General features: G+C 35.9%; 1 pseudogene; it reads left to right on the forward strand.

The window, feature by feature from the left end:
- Positions 1–3,539: 3,539 nt before the first annotated feature.
- LOC129393477 (protein BTG1-like) lies at positions 3,540–10,643 on the forward strand (annotated as a pseudogene).
- Positions 10,644–13,168: the final 2,525 nt, after the last annotated feature.

A 13,168-nucleotide genomic window follows, 5' to 3' on the forward strand; every position in this document is an offset into this window, starting at 1 on the left:
TCCCCATCCTTGCCAACACTTGTTACTTTCTGTTTTTTTTATAGCAGCCATCCTCACAGATGTGAAGTAGTATGTCATTGTGATTTTGATTTGCATTTCTCTGGTGATTAGTAATGTTGAGCACCTTTTCAATGTTTATTAGCCATTTGTATATATTCTTTAGAGAAATATCTATTCAAATATTTTGCACACCTTAAAATCTAGTTATTTGATTTTTTTTCATTGTTTAGTTGTGGGAGTTCTTTATATATTGTGGATAATAACTTCTAAATATATTCTTTGTAAAATTTGTTTTCCCATTTTGTATGTTGCCCTTCACTCTTTTGATTGTGTCCTTTGATGCACAAATGTTTTCAAGTTTGATGTAGTCCCATTTATCTTTTTTTGCTTTTGTTACCTGTGCTTTTGGTGTCATATCTAAGAAGTCATTGACAAACCCAATGTCATGAGATTATCCTGTCTGTTTTCTTCTAGAAATTTTATAGTTTTAGGTCTTATGCTTATGTCTTTAATATATTATAAGTTAAATTTTGTAGATAGTGTAAAATAAAGGTTTAACTTTCATTTCCATTGTTACCAACACCATTTGTTGAGGAGACTATCATTTTCCCAATGAGTGGTCTTGGCACCCTTGTTGAAGATCAGTTGACCATATACACACAGGCTTATTTCTAGGCTCTTTATTCTATTACGATGGTTTGTCTGTCTTTATGCCAGTGCCACACTGCTTTGATCATTGTGTCTTTGTATATGCTTTGAAATCAGAAAGTGTGAGTCTAATACCTTTATTCTTCTTCCAAAGTTGTTTTGGCTATTTCAGATTCCTCGAGATTCCGTATGAATTTGGGGATGGATTTTCTTTTTAAAAGTGAGTTTACTATACATTTTGGTCTTCCATTATTTAAATTAAAATATATGTTGGGGACAGCTTTCCATGTTAGTATATCTCTATTAAGAGGATTATACTCTTTTGAATAATTACATTTTATAATTTTATGTATATTATAATCAATCCCATAGTGATATTTAATCGTATTTTTGTTATTCTAGTTATCACTTCAATGAGCATCCTTGTTTTTGAGGTATAGTCTGTAAGGTAAGTTACTAGAGGTGAAAAAGTTAGATCAAAGGGTAAACACTAGGATGTAAATTCCACAAAGGAAAGGATGTTGTTCATTGCTGTATTCCCAGTGCCTAGAACAGTACCTAGCACGCACTGTGTACAGGTGTTTGATAAATATTCAGTTAATGATGAAAGGGTACATACTATATATATGTTTATATATTTGTGTTTTATGTATGCTTATATAAATATCAATATAATTTATATACATATATAGTTTATATACATATATATACACATTTCTAAATTTCTAAGATATAGCTCTTGAGTTGAATCTCACAAAAAATGAGAAGATATTTTCCAAGCAGACTGTGGCAGACACTGCTCATTGGCTAAACTACCCACAACATCCCTCTCTCTAGGCATCTTCAAACCAGAATGACTATGGTGCTGTTTGGGCAATGAGATATAAGTAGAAAACTGCTGGGTAGGGCTTATGGGAAACATTTGCTTTCTTAAAAAGAAGAGTTGTAGTGGGCATACCCCTGAATGTCCTTCCTTGTTCTTACTTAATGGAAAATAGATGTGATATTTAATATTTCAATGACCATCTTGAGACAGCAAAGTAACAAGCAGGGGGATGAAGGTCTGCATGTTAAGGAAGTCTGAAAGATAAAATGGGCCTTGGTCCTCATCAGCATTATTGGGCAATTCTATCAACCTTGGAACACCAACCTATGGACTTTCCTATTTGTTTAAGCAGCTGCTAGTTGCTTTTCTGTTATTTATTGCCAGAGGGATTCCAGCTGATACAAAATATTTTCAAGATAGGTCAGTGTGATAAACGACATGGGTTGTGAAACAACATACAGTGTTAAGTCATCTGCAAGTACAGAAAGGAGGTCAACTTGACTGTGGCTTAGGGATTAAGCTAAAGAGAGAGAGAGTCAGAGCCCTGTGTGCCATGTGAAAGAATCTGGATTCCATTCTGCAGGCAGTTGTGTAGATAATGAAGTGAGTTAGGCATGAGAGAAACATGATTACTCTGGCATGAATATGACACACACATTGGAGAAGGGCAATATAGTCAGCAGGAAGACCATTCAGGGGGCTAATTCAGTGTTCAGTTGGAAGAAAATGAGGGCCCAAAGTAAGATTACAACAGTGGGAAGAGTGAGAAAAATATGGATTTCAAATGTACGTGATGTGACCTAATGACTACTTTAATATATATGGGCACGTTGGAGAGAGAAGTTGTGTTACTGCAAATTATCACATCTGAAGCACCATTGAGGTAAAGGACACAATTTTCTAATAAAGTATTTAAAGAAAAAATTTCCACCTGATTAATGATTAGATGTGTATCCAATTATGAAACACTACTGATCACAAAACACATCTTGATTTCAGAGATGTGAAAAGATGTGCCTCTTTGAATGAATGAAAACTGGTATAGCTAAACTAATATTTATAGATACTGTACGCCAGGCATTGTGATAGGCATCTTGCTTATTTCACTTAGTGAACTCAAAACTTTATGAAAAAGGTGTGGGTTTTTTTTTCATTTTAGAGATAAGTAAAGGATGATTGTAGATTTCCTACTAGGGCAAGTGCTGGGTTTGTTGCTAATAACAGATAGGGAAAGTAGACATATTGAATTTGAGGTTCTTTTGAGATATCCAGTGAAGCTATTCAAGTAGGGAGCTGGGCACAGAGTTCAGAAGTTAAAGAAAAAAGTGATTAATTGGGTTCAGTCAATATTTAAAGGCTGACAATGAGCCAAGCTCTTGAATTAGGTACTGGGGATGTGTGGCAAGTAAAGCAGTCAAGTGGAGGAGATGGATATTATTTAGTCAGTTCACAAGAATTTTAATGCATATTTTGTATCAGATACTGTTCTGTGGTTAACAAAAACCACGTGTTCCTGCCATTGGGGATTATACATTCCTGTGGAAGAATACAGATCAAAGTATATAAACAAATAAATTAAATAAGGTAATTCCATATGATGATAAATGCTGTGAAAGAAAAAAATGTTTCTTTTCTTCCCTGAACATCCAGGGAGATCCAACATAGATTGTGCATTCAGTCAAGACCTCTCTTATGATATGGCATTTAAGCTGGGAATTTATCCTTGCAAAAAGGGAGAGGGCAAGTTATACAGCATTATAGGCAGAGGGAAGCATGTGCTAAACTCCCCAGACAGAAATAAAGTATTCAAGATTAGAGAGAGGGCCAATGTGCTGACACATCATCACCAAAGAGGGGAAAAGTATGAGGCAAGAGAATCACGGTGAAAATAGCAATCTGGGAGCTACCTATACACAGTATTAAAAGTTGTAGAAATGAATGAAGAAAATGTAGAGTGCAAAGAACAAGCAGCATAGATCTAAATCTAGAAGAATCTCAACATTTAGAGATCTGATAAAGAAGAAGATATCCAGAAACTGGTCTGTGAAGGAGGGGCCTCAGAAGACAACAAAAAAGTGTTATTTTACAGAAATCAAAGGTAGAGATTGTTCTAGGAAGTATAGATTGTTGGGTTTAATGCTGCTGGCAAGAAGCCTGCTCTCAATATCAACCTTGGTAGAATTGGAAGGAAGTCTACGGAACTCTTCTTTCCCTGGTTAGACTTTGCCTGTCTTGGTCTCAATAACTATCATGGCAGAATTGCAGAATTGCACAAGGGACTACAGAACCCATGGTGTTGTGGAGAAGAATGCCATTTCCAATCTCTCCATCATTCCCCACCTCAAGTGCTTGACTCCGGTCTCAAGAGGGAGGCTATAATCCAGACCTCTTCGTAAGAGAAAATCAAACTAATGCCCATACACCCATACATCTCTATTTACTTCGGTTGCTACAAGAAAAAGACACCAGGTGTCTTTTTTCTTTTAGAAATTTTATTTTATTGTGGTAAGAACATTTAACATGAGATCTCCCTTTTAACAAATTGTAAGTGTACAATATATTATTGTCGACTCTAAGTACAACATTGTAGAGCAAATCTCCAGAGCTTATTTACCTTGCTTCACTGAAATTTTATGTCCATTGATTACAAACTCCCCGTTCCCTCTTCAGTTTAGCCCCTGACAACCACTGTTTTACTCTTTGATTCTATGAATTTGGCTGTTTTAGATAAATCATGTAACTGGAATCATGCAGTATTTGTCTTTCTGTGACTTATTTCACTGAGCATAATGTCCTCAAGATTCATTAGTTTTGTCGTATACAGAATTTTCTTCTTTTTAAAGAAGTTCGCCCTTCGGTGCTGGAAAGGGAACTGTTGGGATCTTCAGAGGCTGTGCAGCCAGGGGTGGAGGCAGCTGGGGAGGTCCTAGCCATGTAACCAAACCGCCATCGCTCCTCTCTTCCTCTCTTCTGCCTCTTCCTGTCTAGAAAATAACTTTTTTACTCTAATGAAAGAAAAAAGTAGCTGTGTGCCCCTCACACCCTTTCTTCCTGTGAGCCCTCTGCTCTGTGAGGAAGCCCTGGGGGCTGCTCAGCTGCTGAGGCAGCGCAGCCGAGCCCCGGCATTCCCGGGCCGCCCCACCTCTGCCTCCTTGCATCCCTTCTACCCCAGAGCCACCACCAGGGTAGGCGAGATGGCCGCCTCCATGTCCTTCGTCTCCAACTTTCTCCACAGCAAAGGGCTCACGAACGGGCAACAGCTGCAGACCTTCAGCCACAGCCTGCAGGAACTGCTGACAGAACATTATAAACATCACTGATTCCCAGAAAAGCCATACAAAAAGATCAAGTTATCTTTGTATTCGCATCAACCATGAAATGGATCCCCTGGACAGGCAGCACAGCGGATTGGACCGAGCAGTCAGGAGCTGTTCAAGCTTTTCCCAAGTGAACTCACACTCTGGGTTGGACTCACGCTCACCTCAACCTATGAGATGTCTGTCCTGCAGAATTGGAGAAGATGGCTCCATCTGTGTGCTGTATGAAAGCCCCACCAGCAGGGGGTAGCACTCAAAACAGCACCGACATACAAATGGTAGACAGCTGAATAAACTGTAAGGACGAATTTCTCTTGGGCAGAACCAGCCCTTCCAAAAACTACAGTATGATGACTGTATCAGGTTAAGATGGATCATCTTACAGTGCATGGATAAATTTGATTTTGGCTTTGGGTGGGCTTCTATTGGGGATGGATTATGGAATTTAAACCATGTCACAGCTGTGAAGATCCGGCACAAGATAGAGTGGTAAACATTTTTTTAAAAGTGACAGTGCCATAGTTTGTACAGTACCTTTCAATAATTTAATAGCCTGTGAGTCCAAGTAAATGATCACTTTATTTGCTAGGGAGTGAAGTCCTAGAGTGATTTCAGCTTCTCCCAGACATACTTAAATTTTTACATCAATTCCTTTAAAGAAAATCTGTATGTCAAAGAACCTTTCTCTGTAGTAGATCTCGCAGAGGAATTTGCACTATCACACTTGAAAATTGTTTACCTTTTTGGCAGCTCAATAGGGGAGCTCAACGTTTTAAACATGGTAGTACTGGAAATTTTACGACAAGACTTTTACCTAGCAAATATTTCTAAATGTACATAAAGACAAGCTAGCAAACATGACCTGGGAAAATAGTCAGACTTTGTATTGTGTTTTTGACCTTGAAAGTAGCAAGTGACCAGAATCTGCCATGGCAACGGGTTTTTAAAAAGACCCTTAGAAAGACTGTTTCAACTGTGGTGTTGGCACCAGCCAGCTCTACGTACATTTGCTAGCTTGTAGTTTTCTAAGACTGAGTAAACTTCTATTTTAGAAATTGGAGGTCTGGTTTGTAACTTTCCTGGGTAAAAGTATTTTCATCTATTTTGTGAACTTTGTTAATCATCTTTTATTTGGTAAATTATGAATGGGTATACATTTGTACAGTTCGTGTATATTGATTGTGGCAAAGTTGTATTGATTTCTATATTTTGGATGAGAAATTTTTCTTCTGTAATAAATTGTTTCTTATCTTGGCATTTAAAAAAGGCAATATTCCATTGTGCATGTGTGTGTGCATATATATGTGCATATATATATGCATGTATATATAATATGCATATACATATATACAAATATAGATGAATATATACACCATGTTCCCATAGCAGTTGCACCATTTTGCATTAACACCAACAGTATACAAAGATTCCAGTTTTCTCCACATCTTTGCCAACCACTTGTTGTCTTTTATTTGATAATAGGCATCCTGACGTGTGAAGCGATATCTCATTGTGGTTTTGATTTGCATTTCCCTGATTAGTGGCATTGAGCATTTTTTCATATACCTATTGGCCATTTGTATGTTTTCTTTTGAAAGATGTCTACTCAGATCCTTGCCCATTTTAAAGTCATGTTATTAGTTTTTTTGCTGCTGAGTTGAGTCGTAGGAGTTGCTTATATGTTTTGGATAGCAACCCCTTGTCAGACACATGGTTTGCAAATATTTTCTACCATTCCATATGTTGTCTTTTCACTCTGTTGATTATTCCTTTGCTTTGCAAGAGCTTTCCAGTTTGACATAGTTCAACTTATTTGTTTTTGTTTTCGTTGTCTGTGATTTTGGTGTCATATCCAAGAAATCATTGCCAAGACCAAGGTCATAAAGCATGTCTTTTATTTTTTCTTTTATCAGTTTTACAGTTTCAGGCCTTACTTTTATGTCTTTAATCCACTTTGAGTTAATTCTTGTGTATGGTGTAAGATAAACATCAAATTTTATTGTTTTGCTTATGGATATACAGTTTTCTCCACACCATTTGTTGAAGGGACTATCCATTCCCCCTAGTGTATTCTTGGTACCCTTGTCAAAGACCAGTTGACCTTTTATGCGTGCATTTATTCCTGAGATCTCTATTCTGTCATTGATGTTTATCTGTCTTTATGCCAGCACCATACTGTTTTGATTACTGTGGTTTTGTACTAAATTTTGAAATTAGGAAGTGTGAGTCCTCCATCTTTCTTCTTCTTTCTCAAGATTGATTTTGTTATTTGTGGTGTTTTCTCATTCCCTATAAATTTTAGGATTTCCTTTTCTATTTTTTTAAACAATACCAGTGTGATTTTGACAGGGGTTGCATTGAATCTGTAGATTGCTTTTGATATTATGGTTATTTTAACAATAGTAAATCTTCCAATCAATGAACACGGTATATATTTTTATTTAATTGTGTCTTAATTTCTTTCATCAATGTTTTGTTTCCAGACACAGGTCTTTCACTTCCTTGGAAAAGTTTTTCCTTAAGTATTTAATTCTTTTTTGTGCTATTGTAAATGGGATTGTTGTCTTAATTTCCTTTTCAGAGTTTATTGCTAGTGTATAGAAATGCAACTGATTTTTGTAAGTTGATTTTGTAGCTTGCAATCTTACTGTATTTGTGTATTAGTTTTAACAGTTTTTTAAAATGGAGCCTTTGGGATTTTTAATACATAATATAATGGCATCAGCAAACAGGAAAAAGTTTATCTCTTCCTTTCTGATTTGGTAGGCTTTAATTTATTTTTCTTGCCTAACTGTTCTGGCTAGGGCTTTGGTTCTATATTGAATAAAAGTGGCAAGAGTGGGCATCATTGCCTTGCTCCTGTTCTTAAAGGAAAAGCTTTCAACTTTTCACCGTTGAGTCTGATATTATCTGTGGGCCTTTCATATATAGCCTGTATTATGTTGAGATACTCTCCTATTTATAGTTTCTTGAGAGTTTTTAACATGAAAGAATGTTGAATTTTGTCAAATGCTTTTTCTGCATGTATTTATATAATTATGTGATTTTTTTTCCCTTTATTCTGTGAATGTGGTACAAATTTATACATACTGAACCATCCTTGCATCCTGGGAATAAATACTACTTGGTCATGATGTATGATCCCTTTAATGTGCTGTTGGATTCTATTTCCTAATATTTTTTGAATATTTTTTGCATCTATATTCATCAGAGATATTGGCCTGTCATTTTTTTTTTTCTTGTAGTGTCCTTGTCTGGCTTTGGTAGCAGTGTGCTACTGGCCTTATAAAATGAGTTTGGAAGTGTTCTCTCACTTTTTGGAAGCATTTGAGACTGATTGGCACTTTTTTAAAAAAATGTGTATTAGAATCTACCTGTGAAGCTATCTGATCCTGGGTTTTTATTTGTTAGAAGGATTTTTGTTATTCATTAAATCTCCATACTAATGATAGGTCTGTTCAAACTTTCTTAATTTTTACTTTTGGCATGTTTTGTGTATTTGGGAATTTACACAATTCTTCTAGGTTATTCGATTAGTTGACATATTTGTTCACTTATGATCATTTTTATTTCTAAAAGAGCAGTTATAATGTATCTTCTTTCATTTCTTTTTTTTTAGTCTAAATAAGGATGTGTTCATTATTTTTTTCAAAAAACCCACTGAGCCTCTTTGATTTTTTTCTTTTCTTGTTTTATTTATTTCTTCTCTAATTTTTGTTATTTCTTTCTCTCTGCTAATTTTGAGCTTAGTTTGTTCTTTTTCTAGCCTCTTGAAGTATAAATTTGGGTTGATTATTTTAGATCTTTGTTCTTTGTTAATGTAGGTATTTATCACAGTAAACCTCCTTAATAGTGCTTTTGCTGAATACCATAATTTTAGTGTTTTTTATTTTTGTTTTCGTTTGTATTAAGGCACTTTAAATTCCTTCTTGATTCCTTCTTTCACTCAATGACTTTTCAAGAGTCTGTTGTTTAATATCTATGTATTTTTTATTTTTCCAGTCTTCCTTCTGTTATTGATTTATAGTTTAATTTTGTTGTGGCCAGAAAGACACTTGGTGTGATTTCAATCTTTCTAAATTTGTTATAACTTATTTTGTGACTTAATATGTGACTTATCCTGGAGAAGGATCTGAGTGCACATGAGAAGAGTATGTATTCAGCTGCTGTTTGGTGGAATATTCTGCATATGTCTGTTTGGTCCATTTGGTCTATTGTGTTATTCAAGTCTGCTGTTTTCTTATGGATACGGATTTCTGTCTGAATGATGTATCCATTATTGCAAATAGTATTGAAGTCTCCTACTATTATTTTATTGCTCCCTATTTCTCTTTTCTGTTTTTCCAATGTTTGCTTTATATATTTAGGTGTTCTACTGTTGGATGCATATATAATTGTAATTGTTATATATTCCTGTTGAATTGACCCTTTTATCATTATAAAATTTCCCTTTTGGTCTCTTGTAACAGTTTTTAACTCAGTCTATTTTATCTGATATAAGCGTAGCCACTCCTCCTGTAAGAGTTAAAGAAAGAGGAAAGAAACATGAAAAATGGCTCAACAGTCAAAGACAGGTTTATTTTGGAGAATAAACCTGAGAGGGGATTCTGACGAATTTTTGGTCAGGACCACTCTCTCTTACAGACTAAGAGTATTTAAGGGTTTTAGGGTAAGAGAGCTTATCACAGGCTTGGAATGTTTCTGTGTGGAGGAGAAGTTTATTGCGGGGTTGGAATGTCTCTGGTCAGAGGGGAAGTTATCTTGGGGCTGCATCTCTCTGGCCGGAGAGGAGGTTATCTTGGGATGGGCATGTCTCTGGCTGGGGAGGGGTTTATTTTCGTGTTGGAATGTTTCTGGTCAGAGATGTCATTTGTGGTTTATGGTCATGCTGACATTAGCCATTAGGCTGATGCCCTTTGGGGCAGTTTTTGGGTAGTTGTCTGTGAAATGGCCATGATCCTGTCAGTTAAAAATCTTTGGAAAAGATTAATTAGGCAGGGTAAGAACATTAGTCCTAGGCATAGTATTAGGGGGGAGCCCAGGAATGGGATGACCCATGCTATGGTTTTTTTCCCAAATCAAGAATCCATTTGGTTGTTTTGGAATTCCCTTAGCTTTTTGGCCCTTTCTTTAAGTTATTTAGCAGTGTTTCTTACTCGGCCCAATTGGTTGAGATAGAAGCAACATTCCTTACCTAATGAGAGGCAGAGGCACGTGTTTGGAAAGGGCCACGTGTTATTTTCTGCCAGTAACCGTTATTAAAAAATAAATCATGGTAGGAATGGTTTGCATTATTATACTTGGTTTAATTATTTGCATACAGTGCAGCAAGAATAATTATTTGTTACCTAGGCCTTTTAAACTGGCATTGATGGAATTTTGTTCCTTAGAAGGAATCTGAGATAAGTACCTTTTAAAGATAAAGGTACAGTCATGGAATTGTACCATTAAATACCTATGAGTTGGGTGAATTCCTCTCCTCCTGAGGTTCCAAGGTAACTTGGGGGTCCTGGCCTGTCAGAAAGTGACATTCTTTACTTACCACAGGTCAGAAACCCTGTACAGGGACTGTGCACATAAAATATGAGGCCAGTTTCCCAAGAGCTTTATTGGCTCCATAAGTCAAGTTTGATTCCTTAAAGGACAGCACACCTCTCCAGTCAAAGCCTTGGTAAAATAACCAGTTTTTCAAATCGTGTTCTGTTACAAAATAAAACAGATTCTTATTGCACTGATGCAAATAACTATATTGCCATAACTTAAATATACTCAAAAAGTAAAAAAGATTACTTCAGTCTCTAGGGGACCAAAAACAAGACAACAATTGTTTATGGATGACAAAAAGTTTTATAGTAGCCATAAAGTTACAATTGACAAGAATATCTGTTACCTTTGTGGCATGCAATATTTTAACATAACAATTATAATTATTACTGATAACGTACACTAAGATATATCAGAAATATAGGAGTCTCTTATAACTTTGGAACACATACCAATAACATATGTATACAAATATAGCCCAAAGAAAGCCAAACACCATTTTATATTTGACAATGCTTCCTGTATGATTTTATACCAAATAAGCCAAACCTTTATATTAGTGTGCTACTAATGTTAAACTCAATTTTTAATAGAACCTTGTAGATACATTTACCCGACTTTAATGTTTGACCATAAGGTAAGATTTCTATAGACCCTTTTTAACCCTTTATAATTTTTGTTAAAGAGCAGGTTAGTGCTTTAAGAGAAACCAAACCCACTGTGCTTTTATTTTAATGTCAGTTTACAGAAAAACTGGATGATACTCCTTCAACTTTAGCCAATATATTTATACACAGAATTTCCTTTACAATTTACCTTCCAAAACTTGCTTAAACCTTCATTTTTATTTTATTCAACTTAAAACAATTCTTTAACCTTTTAATCTAGGTAAAAATCCACATTCTCATGCCTCCTTATAATCTTTTTACCAAATGTATATGTAAACTGTTTTTTCAATAGTCTTAAATACATGTTACACTGTTAACTTTTAGCAACCTTTACTTTTGTTGGTAAGTTTGGGATTTTAATTATGTACTAGGTGGAGAGCCTAGGACCCAGACAGAAGTTCAGATAAGGTCCGACTTATTCCAGCATTTAACTCCATGTGTCCTAGGTCTTACCTAGCTGCAAAGCAGGCAAGTTGTACAGCTAAGAGTTATATGGCATTTTATAAAGCATTCAGGAGTCCTAATCACTTTTAAATTGTACAACATTTCTTGCATAAATTCCCTTCTATAAATTTTTTCATGACTTACATGGACAGTCTCTGACATGCCTCGACTTTGTTGTAAACATCTCTCTCTTTAAACAACTAGTTAATTTACTTCAGGACAGGAATTTACCATATATGATTCTTTTTTGTATAAATTCTCTTTTCTTTAATATCAAAGATGATAACAGTCCTTTCCCAAAGCAAACTTCCTTCATGTCTGTGCACTAGACTGCCTAAGGCCACAAAATTAGAAGTTAGGGTATTTCACTAAATAGTTCAAGATGAAGCTATCTTTATTAAACCAATATTAATGTTTCATTTATTAAAAAATTACACAAGCAAAGATTATTCTGTTTGGGCTGAGTTATAGTTTTGTAGACTCTATGCCAAATTTTGACACCTAATAGTATTTGGCAGAGATAAGTATGAAATTGCTTGATTAATAAATGCAAACAAAAATGTATGCTGGCAACTCTTAAAACATTTCTAATTTTACTGTGCCAGTAAGTTTTAAAGATTAAAGTCACGTGAACTGAAAGGTCCCATAGCTTTTACTTTTCCCCTAAAAATATTTGATTTAAGCACTTATTTTTCTTAGGCCAGTTAATTAGAGCTTTTTAAATAGACATTGCACACCTAACACATATATAGCCACACAGACAACCAGAAGAAAATCCAGTAGTTATAAGATTTTTTTTCTAATTTTCCAATTGGATAATTGGCCTTTGGGTGAGGCCCTTTAAGAACAGGGCTAGGAAAATAATTTCCAGGGCCTAATAAACAAGTAAAGCTAGGAGACAAAGACAGATTTTGAGAGGTACTTATTTACCTCTAATTCCAGGGGTTCCATAAGGAAAACAAAGGTTTTTCCCCAAATGGGATTTGTGGCAACTTTTCTGTTTTCCCAAGGAATCCCAGGCCACCAGAAGTCATTTTAGGGTCTTTAATACCTGCACCAAGAGTGGCAAGAAAGAATGCAGAAAAGTAATTCAGTTGACTGGGAAAAAACCTTTTCCAGGAAAACAAGATTTATGAAGAGAAAAACATAAAGGCCTTTGAATATACTCATAGCTTGGACATCAATTTTAATTAAGCTGGGTGCTCTTTTTCATCAGGGGTGAGGGTTGAGTTTAGAATTATATAAATAATATGCCAAGTTAAATTAAAGGATTGGGTTATGTGCAGGAATTCCCTGTGATAATGAGAGGGATTTTCAGAGAAAGATCCAAGGTGCTGTTTAATCTGTGACAAATCAGACATGGAGAAAGGGACATGAACACGAGCAATACCTTCGACCCTAGCCACTTCCCAGAGTAGGAGAAAGGCAGAGGTGGTTTGACTGGTTGAAGCAGTTTTTGAATGAGTAACAGGTGGAGAAGGAGGAAGAGTGGAGTTTGGGGCTGAGGGTTCGGACAGGCAAGAAGTGGATCCAGGGGGATGAGGATAGACAGGGCATTCATCTGTAGGGTCAAAAGGGGTTTCAGAGGAAGGGGTTTAGAAGGAAGGAATTTCAGAGGAAGGAGAAACCTGGGGAGGGTTTTATTAAGAAGGATTTCATGAGGGGTGCAAGCTTGACACAGGGAGGGTCAGGATCTTAGGTAGAAGAAAGCCTGAATATTC

Source organism: Pan paniscus, chromosome 10, assembly GCF_029289425.2.
Source record: "Pan paniscus chromosome 10, NHGRI_mPanPan1-v2.0_pri, whole genome shotgun sequence".
NCBI lineage: Eukaryota > Metazoa > Chordata > Mammalia > Primates > Hominidae > Pan > Pan paniscus.